This window comes from Ips typographus, linkage group LG6, assembly GCF_016097725.1.
Source record: "Ips typographus isolate SLU linkage group LG6, UJ_Ityp_2.0, whole genome shotgun sequence".
Classification (NCBI taxonomy): Eukaryota; Metazoa; Arthropoda; class Insecta; order Coleoptera; family Curculionidae; genus Ips; species Ips typographus.
Genome location: NC_138427.1, coordinates 4,738,072 through 4,755,612, shown reverse-complemented (window position 1 = coordinate 4,755,612; position 17,541 = coordinate 4,738,072). Strand labels below are relative to the sequence as shown.

General features: G+C 32.8%; 1 protein-coding gene and 2 long non-coding RNA genes across 12 annotated transcripts in view; 1 reads left to right on the top strand and 2 right to left on the bottom strand.

Annotated features, from left to right (window-relative positions):
• Nucleotides 1-17,541, bottom strand: part of LOC145730270 (uncharacterized) — a 243,325-nt gene that overhangs the window by 60,568 nt on the left and 165,216 nt on the right. The gene's annotated exons all lie outside the window — the stretch shown is intronic.
• The window catches only part of Antp (homeotic protein antennapedia), a 141,902-nt gene that overhangs the window by 44,786 nt on the left and 79,575 nt on the right, over nucleotides 1-17,541 (top strand). For 5 of the 7 annotated variants that reach the window (XM_081981384.1, XM_081981387.1, XM_081981381.1 and 2 more), the window contains exons 2-3: nucleotides 7,750-7,790; nucleotides 14,756-14,820. The exons of 1 other annotated variant lie outside the window; for it this stretch is intronic. The gene's annotated coding sequence lies outside the window, so the exon portion shown is untranslated. The remainder of the gene's footprint in view (nucleotides 1-7,749; nucleotides 7,791-14,755; nucleotides 14,821-17,541) is intronic. One more of the 7 variants, XM_081981385.1, reaches the window with a different exon arrangement.
• Nucleotides 8,613-17,541, bottom strand: part of LOC145730271 (uncharacterized) — a 42,718-nt gene continuing 33,789 nt past the window's right edge. Inside the window, exons 1-3 of one of the 3 annotated variants that reach the window (XR_014178579.1) lie at nucleotides 10,546-10,852; nucleotides 10,279-10,491; nucleotides 8,613-10,212 (exon numbers count right to left, since the gene is read on the bottom strand). This is a non-coding gene — a long non-coding RNA (uncharacterized LOC145730271). Of the gene's footprint in view, nucleotides 10,213-10,278; nucleotides 10,498-10,545; nucleotides 10,853-17,541 lie in introns of those variants that run through there. The other 2 variants (XR_014178578.1, XR_014178580.1) reach the window with 2 other exon arrangements.

Here is a 17,541-nt window from a genome sequence, read left to right as displayed (position 1 = left end):
GAATGAAATAAAGCGCGCCAGCTCGTAACTCAAACCCGTTTCCTCTCGTTTCTATGAAATTCATAAATCTGGGGAAGTTGTAATATATGAGAGGAGGCCACGTCCAAAAGGGCACCGGCCTCTGCTGGCATTCGAATTAGAGAAAGTCTAATTTAGCCGAACCGGCCTCGCAAGACAATGATGGGATACACTTGTTTATTCGTGAATGCGTTCTCGAATTTCTTGTTTAACATAATTAATTGTTTTGAAACGTGTACAGATCGATTAACACATCTTTCTTAGACAGAAGTAACATACAAATAACAAACTCCAGAGTGAGAGTAAAAGTGCTCCATTCATTGAGTAAAAAGAAGATCAGAAGGTAACAATAGATATTGTCTATTAAGCCACGGTCGCCATATTGGTCAACCACTTTTGCGTGTGCATTGTCTACCTTGCAGAATGAATGTGGTTGAGCCGTCAAAGTAACCGAAAACTAAAGGACAAAGAGGAGAAACAACCCAAAAAGCGACAAGTTGTTTGTGCTCAAAACATTTTAATGTCCCATGTCCCATCAGTATTATTATAAATCGAGTAAAATATGTAAGGAATAATAAAGGATGTGAAGAAGAGGTACTTTCTGGACCAACTCACCAACAGAACTTGATAACTTTTATTAAATTCAAACAAAAATCATACCCAACAAACTTTTTATTAGAACAACAAAAAATAATATGATTTTGACCCTACAGCCACGTCATTGAGTTCTCACAGTGCTAACCTGAAATTTATGGCCGCCATATGCAAGCACCACCTCTGTCCATGTTTTGGTTTATTTTGCTCCTTAGACTCTATACAAATTAGATTCTGAATTTGAGTTGTACATATGTTTCGTCAAGAATAGCAAACATTGTTGTTTGCCAAAAAAAACTGAAAGTCTGGCAACGTTTTATTAGTTCTCAATTGGGCTTTGCCATCAAAAAATGTCTCCATTTTTGTAAATTTCGGCATTTTTACTCTAAAACCCCTAGTTTTGTCTATTTCAAAAAAAGTTGAAAATCTTTTTTCTACTCCTACAGGCATATTAGTTGATTCCTTAACAGTTTAGAAAACGGATAAGTAAGCAATTGCCTACGGTTGAACGAATACAGAATTCTAGAATTTCTTCTGTTCTGTTATTAAAAACTTGTCATCTTTTTCAAAATTTGCCACCTTTCTTATATTTGGGTACACTACAAGCAGCTGAACCAGACATGTTCGAGAACAAAAAAAAAACAATATTCAGAGTAACATATGAAATGAACCAACATTGTACGAAGTAACAAAAACGACACCCTGTATTACAAAGATGGTGGCGATTCTAACTGAAAATACTGTAATGAAAGCCTTATTTCTCTTCCTCAGCAAATATGGTTGTCATGTACTACAGGGTGTCCCGAAGTTGTTAATAAAAAATTGGTCATGGTATACAGAATTTTTGAATTATAATCTTAGTGCAAATAGATCAAAATTTGATATTCATGATTTTAGACATATCATATTTTACACCAGTTTACCAATAAATTGTGTATTTTACTATTAATTGTAAGGGCATTAACATAAGTCTTTGAAACCTTCTGAAATTAGTATAAATTAAAGCTTTTAGTGCTACAAAAATAGAATATTTGAATATAATTTTGTCAGTAAATATGCCTTTTATTATTATCTACAAGATATTTTGGCGAGAGAGTATTGAATTTGTATATTGGACAATTGTATGGAAAACAAGTGAATCCAAATGTTTTACAGTGAAAGTTCTGAGAATAGATATTTTTATAATGAAATTGCTGTCGTATTATGCTATTTTTAAATGAGTAAAATCACATGATTACTTTTAAATTAGTTCCTTTTATCAAAAGATATCATCTTGCTTTATTAATTACCCACACTACTTCAAGCAATATCATCAACTACTGATTTCTTTTAACCTCTAACACTCTTCCTCAGACATAAATCATCAAAGTGCATCAGTTAGTATAATAGATAAGCAATATTATTGCAAGACCATGGGCCGTGCATGCTAATAATACAGGAAAAACACCTTATTATAATATTGCATTACCCATTCAGGGTGAATACAAGCGACGTATCAGATTATTTTGCATCGGTGGTAATTGTTTAGATTCCGGTACCGATATTGCTATTTATATTGCATAAGGCGCTCAATCATCGTGTCATAAATAACTTGGCGCCAACAGAAGACGGTATAGCGATTGAGGAGGAAGATGACACACGAAGAATTGAAGAAAGCTTCCTTTAACAAAACGTGCAATTTTAAGTATTGGATATTGTGGTGTTTTGGGAAGAAACTGCAGCTTTTCTTGTATAGAATGCAAGCATCAAAGTGCATAGTTAGTGATATTGTGAAGAAGTAGATTAGAACGGAATAGATATTGGTATTCCGGTCACTTTTCTAACGTTTTCCTTTTGAGACCTAGCAAAAAATAGACCTTGCTTAGTAACCGGGGAAGGTAGTCGGGCCGCAATGGTGGCAAAACGCCGCGAAGTCGCATACTATATTTACGACTCCCGGGTCACGTGTTCGGCATAAAAATTGCAATGATTAAATTGTCATAAAACAACGTTGATGAAACTGCGATAATTATTCACTGGCAGTAGTCACGACGTGGGTGGTTTGTTACGTGAAGTATTTTACAACGTTCATCGGACAGTTTAGGTGGTCAACATTTATTTTGGTCGTACAACAACACACCAATAAATCATTATAATTACTGTCCGCAAACTCGACTATTCCGGAAAAATTACTATTTAAATCAATTTGATCAGTCTCATATGAAGAGAGAAATGCTAAACTGGACTCATTCAGGACTAAGGAAGTAAACAATCGCTCGTGAAATATTTATGTTTTTGTCAGGGCTCTAATGGATACCAATTATTACTTGTAATTAATTATATCGTGGCAGAAGGTCAAACAATCAATTTGTTAGTCGTCAAAAGATCTTTAACGGTTTACACTTTGGAGTGCAGCCCGATAATTCATGATACGTTTCGAAAACCCACCATTTATTAGCAGCAGAAATGGATTAATTGAGATTAATGTAATGCACTTTGTGGCTTTAATTTGCTTGCTTTAAGACCTTTTTATTCCAGAAAGCCATATGTGTTTGATACTTTAATTATTATTAAGTTAAATAATTTATATTCTGTCAGTTTTCAGGAAAAAAAAGTTTTGTTAGCAAAATTTATAGTAATTAAATAATGCAAATTGAATATACAGTGTTCAAAATGAGAGAATGGGGAAACTTACAGGATTTAAGAATGATAGTACTCTGTGCATTATTATAATAATTTGTAATGAGTATTGTTTAAACTCAATACCATGTAACAAAGATTTTACCATAATAATTACATGTGCCTAGGCCGGCACTGTTCAATTTTCAGTCAATTTTGTTATATTAATACAATAATACACTACATTTTGATGAAAAATTGACTGTATCGTCATTGTTTCTTAAGTAGAATACTCAAATTTAGAAGTTACGGACATTCTACAGGGTTCTTCTACATATGCAAATAAACTTGCGCTAGATGCTAAAGAGGGCGTTCAATTTTTATACATACATTTTGAGTAATTTAATTTAAGAAAATTCGACTTTTTAAATGAAATACTCTGTGCAATATTCTTTTTTCTGATTTTGATTTTGCTCAAAAATAAAGATTTAAAAGTCGAGAAACAATTTAATAGTAAAAGTTGTCTTTAATTACATTATCTGCGTGGCTTTAAATAGAGCTCCAAAAAGTGCAAAAAATCTTGTATTTACTGCAGTCAGAAAAGCTTCTTGACTTTTGAGGAACATCTTCAATCTGAAAAGAAGACTTCCTGAGGTCTTCAATCTGAAAAAAGAAGAAAACCAACTAATTGATGACAGATTATTACTCTAATGTTTTTATTCGGTTTCAGGAAACCATCTTGTAGTTTTTTCTCTAATTATCAATCATAACAATAATTGTCAGCATTGTGTATTGGTAACTAAATTGGATACTAAATGTATTATTTATGGTACTTTTTAAGGCGTAAACACCAAAACGAATGGGAAGCATAGACCATTTTGTAAAAAATAATATTACTCAAAGTATGAAAGTGCCTCGTTAAGTAAATGTACCCGTAAATTACTGGAAAAAGTGATAACAAAACAGCAACCATTGTTTTTGAGTGCTGCACTTTTAACAAATGATACGACGTAAGTGCGCACCTAATAACTATAATAAGTCCACTTTTAACACATAGCTAATTATAAACAAAATATGCATTTTAGTATATTTTAAATGTTTTTCAAGACTTACCAATGTTTATTTGTAATATTTCAGTATGGTAATAAGTAAAATATTTTTTTTTTTTAAAAATGTCTTGAACTTTGATAAAACAATATCATTAACAATAATCTTGTGCGCTACAGTGTCAAACAAAAAAGTTAATAAATAATTTAAATAGAATATTAATTATAATACAAGATTAATCCACAGTCAAATATTCATATATTTGTTTTAATAGCCGCATTTGAATGCAAAATGTCAAAACTATAAGGCCGCCCAAAAAAAATTCCTGTTGCCAAACCGTAATAAAAACAATAACAAATCTTTAACACCTGACTGAAATATATGTTGATGCAGGCCGGCCAATGTCGTAACTTAGATTCTTATCAGGCGTTAAATAGTCGAAGTTTCGGCAGGTAATTGGCCACTGAATATTTATCGACTGATTATTAGAACAGGACCCGACGTATTGACTATGCAAAAATCGGTTTGCTTCTGTATATAGATTGCTATTTAATTTTTTTGCAACTAAAACCGCATTTTAAGTAGGACAAAACCTAGTGGTTTATGTTTAAGTAGAATATGTTTTATAAAAAAATTTAAAAAAAATTTGCGACCCCTAGTGGTGGTGTGTCCAACTATGCCCTTTAACCGATTTTAGAGCTTTCGAAATGAAAAAATCGATGGGGAGAGCGCTTGGAGCTCTGTCCGCCAGAGGGCTTGTGAAGCCCTCTAGCGGTGTTGGCTTAAATTATACCAGACTCAAACGCTCTATAAATCAATAAAGCTTTTATTGACTTTTCACGAGAATATGCGAGTTTCTGCACAAGGTTAGTTTCTCTCTTATACGTTATTCTCATAGATGGCGCAACAGTTAAACAGAAGAAAGTTTTAAAAAAGTTGCTGATCTCTTAGATATTCACTAACTGCAATCCATAATATTAAAACTTTCAAATTTAAATTTAAAGGGCCTACGTCAAATTTCTACTCAACTTTTTCGTCCATTACCTACTATTTTTCTGCAATCTTAATTAATTAGCATCAGTAGCGTCAAAGTAATTGTAAATTTATAGTTTCTACTGTTCGACAAAGAAGTTGCAGTAGGATGCGAACCAAAACGTTTTTAAACTAGGTGAAAGAGGAAACCACTTTCATATTATTATATTCGTAAATTAATGTTCCCAAGGAAGTAAAAGCTTGCTTTATTATAAATGTTCGCATAAACGATGTGTAGTGTTTTTATTAAGTGAGAATGCTAGACTAGCCTAAATTTGGTTCGATGGTTGGTTGTAAAAGCTGAAAGACTTTCTTGATTCGATGGTGGAGGATATTAGTACAAAGGACCTTATTTCTAAGGGATAGAAGGGTCTAGATGATCTTTTAACATACTAAACATAATTATGTAATGGTGAGTCAAGTGGTTAGTTACTAGTTGCAATGCAAAATTACGTATTATGCATATTAGCAAACAAACCTATTGATTTATTACTGATTTTTTTAAATTTTTCTGCTGTTTTTGAGTAGAAAACATATGCAAACAAGTCTCCTAAACTCAGGAAACTTTCCACCAAAAAGAGAGAGCTGAAAAAATTACACCTTCTTCTTTACTGACTATTGGACATTAGAACATGTTTACGATAATACTATGACTAAACCAAAAATTTTCTTTTCAGATAAAAATTACGTGTGTAATGTGGTTTATTATGTGGGTCAATGTGGGATTTATTAAATACGGGAATTATTTGTAAATACCAGCATTTTATTTCAAAGAATGGTGAACTGGTTTATTGTTTTAACTGATTATTATGAGACAAAAAATTTGCTAGAAAAGATCAAACTAATTTACAACTTAGAGACTGTCAAATTTATGAACATCCATTATGGGCTATCAAACCATCTCAACCATCCAAATCGCTAAATCTACAAGGAATATGAGCAAAGAGTTCTAACTTAATCTAACATGGGGAGATACCAAACTTGAAGCAGCAAGTTATACAGACTAATAAGCTCTCTTAATAATAATTCTTCTTTATTAATGCTGAAATTGCTTGCTTGTAAAAAAGTGTAACAGGGAATATAGAAGAACCCCATTTTAACAGACCTTATAGTAAAAGTGCTATATAGAAAACTCGGTAAATGAGGAAAAAATAGAACGATATCTGTGATGCAAGCTATTTTTGTGCATTTGTAAACCCTACACAGAACAGATTCTCTGTAAAAAAAGAAGAAATTGAAGAAAGTTTTACGTACGTATTGGCACTAGTAAATATTTGTAAAATATCGACTTATGGTATTTCGACAAATATTTTAGAAATATATGAGAGCTGAAATTTAATGCCTCCTATAAAACCACAAATTACAAATAGCAACATGCATAATAACTGAAGAATTGATGAATTAACATTTACCCCTTAAACTGAGGTGGTGGTCTCCACGCCCAACATGTTTAGAGACACGACAAGAGAGATAAGATAAATATTCATTAGAGTTCTGGCAGTTCTCATTGGTGAAGGTAAAGAGCCGAATTCTACTGAAAAGAAAAATCATTTTCTGCCATTGCAGAACACTTTCACTATCCAAAATTAGTCGTTCTTCCTAGATTGTTAATGACTAACCAAGAAATGCACAGAAATACACTTAATTTTCGAAAGCGGCAATAAACTTACAGTGTTAAAAATCAACCATCAGCATTCCAATTTTTTATGAAGTGCCAAAATCCGACACACTTCTCATATAAGTGAGGCGATAAGCTAACTAAATCTCCAATTAGTTTTACTACCGTTTTAATGGATGTCAGGCGTCATTCACCTAATTTTATTACCCCGCTTTTCATATCGCTGCTCGAATTTTATTACCGCAATATAGCAGGTTTAAGCCGCTTCTGTGTTTCTGTTGAACACCCATTAAAACCATCAAAAACACTTTCGTGAGGGTTTTTCGGACACTACATAATTAAAGTATTGACCAGAATGATTCCGGAACATAAGTCACGTCGGCCTAATTGAAACTAAGCAGCCACAAATGAATCCTAAAGAACCCGATTACCAATTACTTTTAAAATGTGTTCAATAATGGGTAATTTGTTATGCGTCGCCTTTATGGCGATTTAATTGGTCTTGCGGTTTTCCTCTCGCCCAATACCATGCGGGCACACTTGCAAAATCTCGACTTACTCAATACGCATTACTTACAACAATATGATTTTAGATTATTATAGAGCTGATGGTGATTGTAATTTGTAATGGTTTTTCACTTACTATGCTCGTATTTCATGCCAAGTGCAGTTATATGCTATGGCAAAACTGCATGTTTTGTTATTAATATACATTATGTAAATTATTGCGGGAATATGTTAAGTGGTATTATTAATGTCCAAGGCAAGACACAAGTAGGTCATTTATTAAGTTAGGGATAAACTGGTCGAAACAACTTCTCAAACTCTTTTTTCTTTTACAGGTAACAAGGTGCAATGCCAATCTCCAGTCTAGTCAATTGGTGTAAGTATTACCAAAGAAGATAAGTCGCGTTTACCACATCCACATAACGGGTAATTTAACTGGCTGATCAAGCGGACATTAAATTGTCCGCGAATCCTAAAAAATACGCTAATAAAAACCCGTTAGGTATTATAGACATTGCCATCTTATTCGCCCTAGGTTAGAAGTAAAAGGAATAAGTTAGAATGTGATGAAGATAAAGTGTTATTGTTTGGTATGTCTGAATAAAAGGTTAGAGGGAATTGTGAGTGAAAGAGGTAGACAGTGCAGTGGAATATGGTAAGTTTCATTTTTCTCTGTTCCGCTTTAGGTTTTATATATGCTATTGTTTTCGCCATCTTTTCCAAAACTTCTCACCTTACTTTTACCATATTTTCTTCAAAACATCCCTTACAAATAAGTATTTCTCCACATTTGAGCCTTACTTAATCTGAAATGAAGGAATAATTAGTAAACGTTGCCACTTGTATACTTCCTTTCATGTCCGATCTTCTGATCCTCTTCTAGTAAAGGAATTTCCTTTTGAATTTAATATTGATCAAGTTAATGTATTTTAACCGTCTGGGTTTGTTTAAATCCAGAATATCTTTGGTTTATCAGCAGTTTCTCCTTTCCTCAAATGAGTCGTACTCTTGAGATGAGAACAGCCTCTAAATAATAAAAAGGATGCGATTTTCGCTACATTTAGACAGTTTTTGATACTGCATTATAGAGTTATCAGCATAGAGCACAAATAGTATTGCTTAAGCGATTATTTGTTCTTGCATTGATTTGAAGCTTCATTAACTTGAAAATCTTCTTTGGAATAACTTAAACGCTTCTCTCACTTTCTTAAAAACTGCTAATTTTAACTAACGCTTAGTAGTACTTGTCAGAGACCAGTTAAGTGATTTAAGACTATTAGATTTCATTGTCATATTCCAATTTTATAAAACTGAAAGGTTTAAAACTAGAGTTACTTGTAGCAACTCTACACTACTACTACATTAACAAGTAGTGGTTTTAGCTAGTCACATATACAGGGAAACCAGTGATAAGAGAAAAAACTTTTAGAAGTCTTCTTTAGAAGTGTTAGACTGTCTTCTAGGATGATAGCATTACATCTTTGCATCGCTCTCCACTATATTTTATGGTAATCTGGCTTCTTCCTGAAAAAGTATTAAAAAATGTATTCTCTTCTACAATGGTCTGAGTATCTAGAAAATACAAACCTTCCGCCAGCAGTTTTTATGGCCCATAGCAATGTAGAAAGAAGTCTTATCTCAGGAAATCCTCCATGGATGCTAATTTGTGTTGTTTTATCCTAAATTAGCTGAAACCATCCTGTTTGTTCTCTAGGCTAGTTTCTTTCCTATCTTTGAAAAGTTAAAAGCTCATTCTATTGTGCCTTAATGACACTTTTTTTTTGATTGACATTGAAATTCTGCTGAAGTTAATGTTTTATGAACATTGTCTCTTTTTCTTTAGTCGGTAAAAATTGCTTAACTTGAGAAAATATGAAACCTTCATTTTATGTTATAATTTTCAAAACTCTTCATTTTAGTAAATAATTAAAAAAGTGAATAAGCCAAACATCGAATTTTTGCTCTTTATTAGTAAGGCAATTTTTCTACTAATTATATCATTAACAATAATTAATAAAAAAAAACATGAACGTATTGAAAGAAAAATGTGTGTTTCGCATTTTTGCATTTGTGTGAATAAACAGTTAGTAAAAATTTTAATTAACATATTAGACGTAAGTATTGGAAAGAATTTCACTAAGTAGGTGCATAACAAGTTCATATGCACGCTATAATAATTTATTAACATCAAAAGCAAACAAAATCACATTTTGTTAAACAATATTAAAAATCTCAAATATAAATAGGCAACATATTATTATTTTACCATTATCAAACTGCTGATCATTATAATTTCTACTGTTCTGTTATCCATCTAACTGATTGCAATGTGACTAAAGAATTGCATTTAAGTTACTGCATTGCATATTAATAAAAACGTGCAGGCTTTTATGATATGTATGCATGTATACTTCAAACATTTTACCTACATATGTGTCACTGCCATGGGATGCTTGAGTATAAAACAAATCATGACATAAGTTTTACAATTATGATTATTAGCAGTACTCTTAGTGATTAGTAGAACTGTTTCAGAACACTGTTATCAAGATTGATATTGAATGAACTAGCTAAACGTTATATCATTAGGGGAGTTTCTTTTTCTTCTCTCAAATTAAGTGTTTTATAATGTGGTGGATACAATGTAGTTTACTGGAAATCTGAAAATCAATTGGTGGCAAATCTGGATCTTAGCCGATTTGGGACATTTGACGTTCTTCTTTTCTTTCTAGACAGCTTCTGTCTTTCCTTAGCTAGTTCTATCTGGATTTTCGTTTGGTGGTCCTGAAATGTATAATCTGAAACAGAAAAGAATTAACATCATTCACCGGTAATCTATTTTAAGAGCGTCCTTCACTCCTTACAACTCAAATAATTTGTCAGTCTTGGATTTGCTTTTAGATGAAGTCATCCGTTGAAATATGTGTCAGAAGGCTTTTAATGAGACGTTTCCTCAGAATGGTGTTTCATATGTATGACACCTTTTTGTCCTCTTTGAGAAGTTGTTGATGATGTATCATGTTGCTCTTCTTGTTCTTTCACCATCTTTCTATTTTTCTAGAGCCGTTATTCCCAATCTAAAACTTAAGAGTAAAGTTAATAAGGAACATAGATGTGCTGTTATTACAAACAGTTTCAAGAACAAGAGTTACTGCTTTGGTTGTTATGACTAAGGGGGTTGAATAATTTGACTGGAGGTGTTTTGGAATATTTGTTTTGAATAGGTTCGCCGCCACTGTTCGAGAGTGGCTTCGTCTCCAGGCTAAGGTATCAAAAGGCGCTGTTATTATAATAATAATCACATGCGCGAGTGGCGGCCTGGCCGTAAATCATGGCCGCGGTCCGCCCGGTCACTTTCTGACTGATTTATCGATCCGAGTGCCGGTCGGACAGCCGCGGCCTTTTTGCTGTTTTTGCCCTTTGCCCATCGCTTCGTCCTTCGCCTTTCATATCCATTTTATTGTCCCTTCCCTCCCTGAAAATACAGAAACATTACGCTCGAACAAATCACCGCGTAACAGAAGATCTGACTGACCAGTCTCTCATCATCACAATTGAAATTTATGTGGGCAGATTGAATAAAATAGAGCGCAACAGCAAGGTATACCAAGACTGTCCTTGATAATGACACTTCCAATAGCGGTACCAACAATCTGGATATGAACGATCAGATACGGGGCATTCAAGGTGTTGTTAGAACACCGCTGAGTCCATTGTCCTGTCCGCCATATCGAGAATTTGTAGATGATATGGCAGAGCATGAAAGAATAGCGAGAACAAGTCTGAATCGAAAGCGCTTGCAGGCGCAAATAAAAGATTGAAATCTCATTTTGAATAGACCGCCGCTGTTTTCTTCCTTTGATTTCTTCTTCTGGTCTCGTATATGCTTATGATGTTCGTTGTGTCATTTTTTTATTTAAATATTGCAGTTCACAAAAGCTTCAATGCTATTTGAGATCAAAATGAAATCAGTGATGATGCTAGATTATGCCAAATCGAGTTGACCTTAATTTACTCTTCTAACAAAATGTTACTAGTAGTCTAATAGCTTGACAGCTGTTCTACAAGCTAGTCTATTTATAGTCTACTAGTATTATTTGCCAATTGCCATAGGTGCTCTTTATTTTTTTGTTATCATTTTAATAAATACACATTTCGCACAACTTGAGTACTAACCACCAGTTTGGCATCACCAACTGTATAATTGAATTACGTATCCGAATCGCAGTTTCTTATAAATTAGCTGGTAACCGCAAGTGGTAATCCATTGAAAACACCAGCTGCTTGATGGCCACTTAACTTTTACACCAGGATATCATCCTAGAAAGGCAACTGGCTGTCAGGGGCCACGTATCTCCCGACACTTTGGCTGACAGTTGTACGAACGCTAATGTGAACCACTATTCAATGCGATTTCGCCCATGCAAGCACTTATTCTTTTCTTTTATTGAGTGTACGATATCAGAGGCGTACCATTGGTTAGTCTTCCAATTATCCCATTAATCAAAGTTGAAAAACAACAGGGCTGCGCCTTTACATAAGGCCAAATATCAGCAATGTTATACATACACAGTAAAAAAGGGTCAGAGCACGCAAGGCACACGGAATCAAATACGTGTGCAGTATAAGTTTTAAAAAATGCAAGCGCAGAAATGTAATTTGTTCAACAAATTTATGACTGTTTACTTTTTATTTTAATGCTGTATATATTTTACAGGTTTTTTGGTCCCGGATTTATTTATTGCATTAACGGCTATGTTACACGCACTAATTGGTCAATATGATTAATCAAATTTGTTTGAGTTGCTGGTAGAAACTTAGTGTCATCAAACTTCCTATCTAATCAGTAGAGGTAAAAACACCCATTTATTTCAGAAAACATTTAAACTACCACCATGTGGAAGGTTAAAAAAAGCATCTGCTCCCCTATCATTAAATAGCCTGAACAACATCTAAATTCCACTGTCCGTAATTTAGAATTGTCTAATTCTAATAAAACATTATTATTTCGGGAGGTCCCGGCCATTTTGGGAATCGAACGCAACCTACATTTCCAACAACTTAATAACATGGTGGTCGCTGATTTATAGACGAGTCTCATAAAAAACTACATGGTGAGATCTTTTGTGTTGATGCCGGCGGAAGTTTGTTGAATTCTTTGTTATTAAAAAATCCGAAATTTACAGTTTCTATTTCGTGAGAACCAATAAAAATCATCCGTAATAGAGCAAAGGCCAGACTTCAGTTTTAAGGGCTAAAGTTCACGTTAGCATTTTGCTTTTGCTCCCTCTTTTCTGGAAGCTTTCGGCTCCATTGGGCATCGAAAAAACAAACGTGATATATGATCGGCAATGTAATTTCTTTTTCCGTGAGATTTCTGGAGATGCTGGACACTAATCTTGGAAGAAAATTGCTCAGGCCTATAACGACTTTCTCCCTTGTTTTTCTAGAAAAGATTGAGTACCTTCTAAAGTGTTAAATAATTTGCTTTTTTTAACTATTCTAGTTTTATTTAGGTTAAGGTGTTCAGAGTGCAGTGAACTCAAAATCACCATTGACATGATATAATTCACTACCAATCACATACATTTCAATGCAAATGAATTGGATATCCCGTTGCTTAAAATACATATTGACATCCAAATATATGAATACAAGGTTTTCAAATTTTCGTAATTTACGTTGAACGCGGTTCATTTGAATATCGATGAACCACCGTTAAAATGTAGGCAGCCTCTCATCTTTGTTTCAGATTTTCGGTGGTGATTTACTTTGGTCTGGGAAAGTTATTTAGATGCTAAATATGCATGAATTTTAAAGATTTTTTTATTAATCACTCAGGTCTGGACGCCGTATTATATTCTAAGTTTACATATGCACGTCTAAAGTTACTCAAGAATGTTAAATAAAATCAGTAAAGTATCATTAAATGGTTTAAACATACTTTCAGATGCTACAACAGAACAGGAAATGAGCCAAAAATGCAATCTCAAGGGTCTCAGAATTAAAGGAATAATGTTGACTACCATAATATATTAAATTCTACTTCTTCTAAAAACTGAAATATAAAAAAGTATGTCTCTTTCATTTTATAAAATGTATGCAGTAATTTACGAAGGCAATGTATATGTATACAAATCAATACTTATTTATTTCAATAGTGGCCAGTTATTAAGATCGCATTTAGCTTGCACTATTATTTAAAAATACGGTGAAACCCATAAGTTGAGTTTCTTGAATTTTTCAAATATCAACTTTAATAGTACCTAAAAACCATGGTAAATCTTAGAGTAGTGATTTATTTGAATCAGAACCTACAATTAGATGAAAGAAGAAAAAAATTTACTCTTCTCACAAAATGTTACTAGTAGTCTAATAGCTTGACAGCTGTTCTGCACTATCTACAAGCTAGTCAGTAAAATTTACAAGCTTTACCTGAAACTCAAAATGGGAAAAAAGGGGTATTTGCTAATTGCCATACCAATGCTCTTTATTTTTTTGTTATCATTTTAATAAATACACATTTCGCACAACTTGAGTACTAACCACCAGTTTTGCATCACCAACTGTATAATTGAATTACGTATACGAATCGCAGTTTGTTATAAATTAGCTGGTAACCGCAAGTTAATTGAAAGCACCAGCTGCTTGATGACCAGTTAACTTTTACACCAGGACATCATACTAGAAAGGCAAAAAAATATTTTAAATATAATGATGTAGATGAAAGTTAGAAAACGTTAAAAACAGCTAAATAATACTTTTTTTTAAGGAAAATAGAAAAGCTTCTCAGTTTTCTTTAACATCAGGCAAAAGAACCTAAAATTAGAAGTAACTGAGTTCAAGAACTACAAATTGTACAGTACCGTGCAAATACAAAATATTATGGTTATTACCTACAATTTTTGAACAAAATTGACGAAGAAATGATCAGATGTATGGTAAATTTAGAGCGCATCCCTTAGGTAAAGCTCTGAACTATCAGTTTCAGGGAGTTAACGGCAGATGGCGCCTTAGTATCGTTTAGAGCTTTCCCGTCGCGTTGCCAAATTTTCCCTTTTCACTTTCCCAGCTTTGCCAAGGGGGTGAAAGTTTCACCGGTCCGACAACAGGGTGATTTCCCATCTTCACGTCGTAAAACGTAATTTATATACTTGAGGGTTTTGCTTACATAGTCGTAAAAGTTTATTTTACGGCAGTTTAAGTGGTTCTTAAAGGGAGGCGCTTATTTCGCCATCGTTTTCCTTATTGTTATGGTTTCTTTACACCTTTGTTGGGAACGGGCTTAATTTTTAGACGACACCAGTTGCTTTCCCAGTTAATTTTCAACGTTTGTTCCAGGTAATAACCCAGGAATACTCGGATTTAATGTAACCGACCACGGATTTGCGCTTTATGTTTAAATGGTAAGTTGCGAATTGATATTTTGGTTTATCCAGGGTAGAAAAAAAAATATTCGTAGAGCATAAACAGAGCTGCGACAATGTCAGCATGAAATATATTCAAACTCGCATTTCATTTCAGCAGGATGCGAAAAAACGCAAAAATGAATACAGAATCAGTGAGCCGGGCAAATATAACGGGCCGGGGGCATAAATCAAAAAAATATGAGCTATGGAAAAACTTTGTGGAAAGTTTATGTTTTTGTTTTGTGTTTTATCGTCACGGGCCAGGTACGGCCCGAAACACGAGCGGAAGTGGATGTTTTTTTCCCTCTTTCATAGGCAAATGCCATCTCTGAAAAGTCCTTTCATACAGTTTTTTTATTCAGATATTAGTTTATTGAAAAGGAAATTATACATAATTAATATCAATTCGATAAAAATAGTTATTAAATGCAAAAAAGGACTTTTTGCATGAGTCTCATACAACATTTTTTTTTTAAATCGACTTGTTTGATGACAAAAGCACAGCAAATATATATACATTCTGCAAAAAAGACTTTCTTGTCCTGGTGCAAAAAAGTAGAAATTTTGTCAATAAAAATTATAATTTTTTTTTAAATAGTAGGACATTTTGTACTTTATAAAAATTATTTTTTTATTTATTATTTGTTACTACTAGTCTGAAAGTAAATGATATATTATTCTTGAAGTTTCTATTTATTCTATTTTTTTTTCACAAATTGTTATTAACAGATTTTGATATTAATCAAGAATTAATTACTTCTACCATCAATCGTTCCTATTCAAAGAACCATATCAACAAATAGCATACTAAGCAAATAATACAAATCTTTTAATAGGAAGCAGAAACACACAGAAGAAACAAGAATTACTGTCAAACTGGTGATAATTTTAAACAGGAAATAAACCAGTGCAATAACATTTATTATAAAACAATCTGAATTATTCAAACTTGAAACTATAAATATTCCTAGTGAAGGCAACTGTTTATTTCTCGAAATGTCAAAAACATTTTTAGAAAAAGTCACAAAACGGCACTCTTCTTCTCTATTCAGCAAAATATGTAGGTATTTATTTATTATTTACTTATTATAACTTTAAAAAGTGATATTAGACAGTATTTTGACATATAGAACTGGCACAAAAATTTTTTTGTCATTATACAAACTAGGAAAAGATTTTGATATTTTCCAAGTTTATGATAGATTGAAATATCCTTAAAATAAACAGATACACGACTGTCCAATATCATGTTCTCATGAACCTGTAAACAAGCATTTAATATGATTTACAACTGTATTAACTTTAACAGTACTTTCAAGTAGGTTTTGTAGCTTTACAGCATTATGGAGTGGTAGTTGACAGTTGCTACCATTGTGACAGATTTAAATATGTCCAAAATAGACGTTTTACCTATCAACATTTAATTTATAAATCAGTACATACATTTAACTTAGTTTAACACAAATATATAATAGCTCTACGGATCCGATTTTGCCAGTTTGACAAGTTGTGACAACAAATTAAATTCGATCTGAAACATTTTTACATTTGTATGTCAGAACTGTCAAAATTGTATTCATAAACCTATCAACAAGCATTAAATATGATTTGTACTGATTGTACTACCTTTAAGCGATGTTTCATAGTTTGATAGCTTCATGGAGTTATTTTTGTCAGTTACCATCATTGTGACAGATCAAAATGTATTTACAATAGACCTGTCAGAAACGTCAAAAAACAACTCATAAAACTATAAAATTTTAATCATAAATATTAATATGATTTACACTAATTATATTGCTTTTAAGTAAGTTTTGTACTTAAATAGCTTTATGGACTGATATTTGACAGTTTCCAAGTTTATAACAGATTTAAATATGATTAAATTAATCAGATATACTTCACGACTGTCCAATTTATTTTTCTAATCCTGTATACATATAGACTAATATTTCTGTTACTTTAATGAATAAGCTAAATAGAGCGTTGTATTAGTTGTAATGTAAACTTAATAACGTAACCTATGTTCCATATTTGAGAAAAATAATTTGCGACAGTTAGACAAAAAACTAAAGAAAGAAATATCTTAAAAACTAAAGCTTTAACGACATACGCATTTTGCAATTCCCACATGTCCTATAAGCTTGTAATACGTATTCTGAAACACCCTGTATAATGTTAAGTCTACATGTGCGTTATTAGCATACATCTCATCACAGTGGGTAGTTTGTGATTGATTTTGTGATTTGATAGTCAGCTTGCTGCTTTTTTGACCAATCACAAATTACAAACAGTGTGGTGATTTACGCAAATACTGCACATGTAAATTTACTATAATTCGCTATTTAACTATTTAAAACGCTTGATTTAGATACAGTTTTCCCACATGATTGCTATGCCATTACAAACATTTCCATCAACATTGAGTGGTATCATGTGATCCTAAAACCGAATGCAGTTGTTAGGTCACGTGCTTTGGGTTGTGAGTGAAAAAAAAACTGAAGAGTTTCCAGTCAAAAAAATTAAAGCCTTTTTTTTCTATTGAAAGGGAAAAAGAAACAAATAAAAATTATGAAAAGGTCCAATTGTCCTGAATTTCTGTAGAACAAGATAAAAAATAATTCTGATTTTGCAACTAGTCTGCCATTGATTATTCGAACTGGATTGACTGACTTAATAGTGGAATTTGTCAGTTTGCAACAACAATTTTAATTGAAC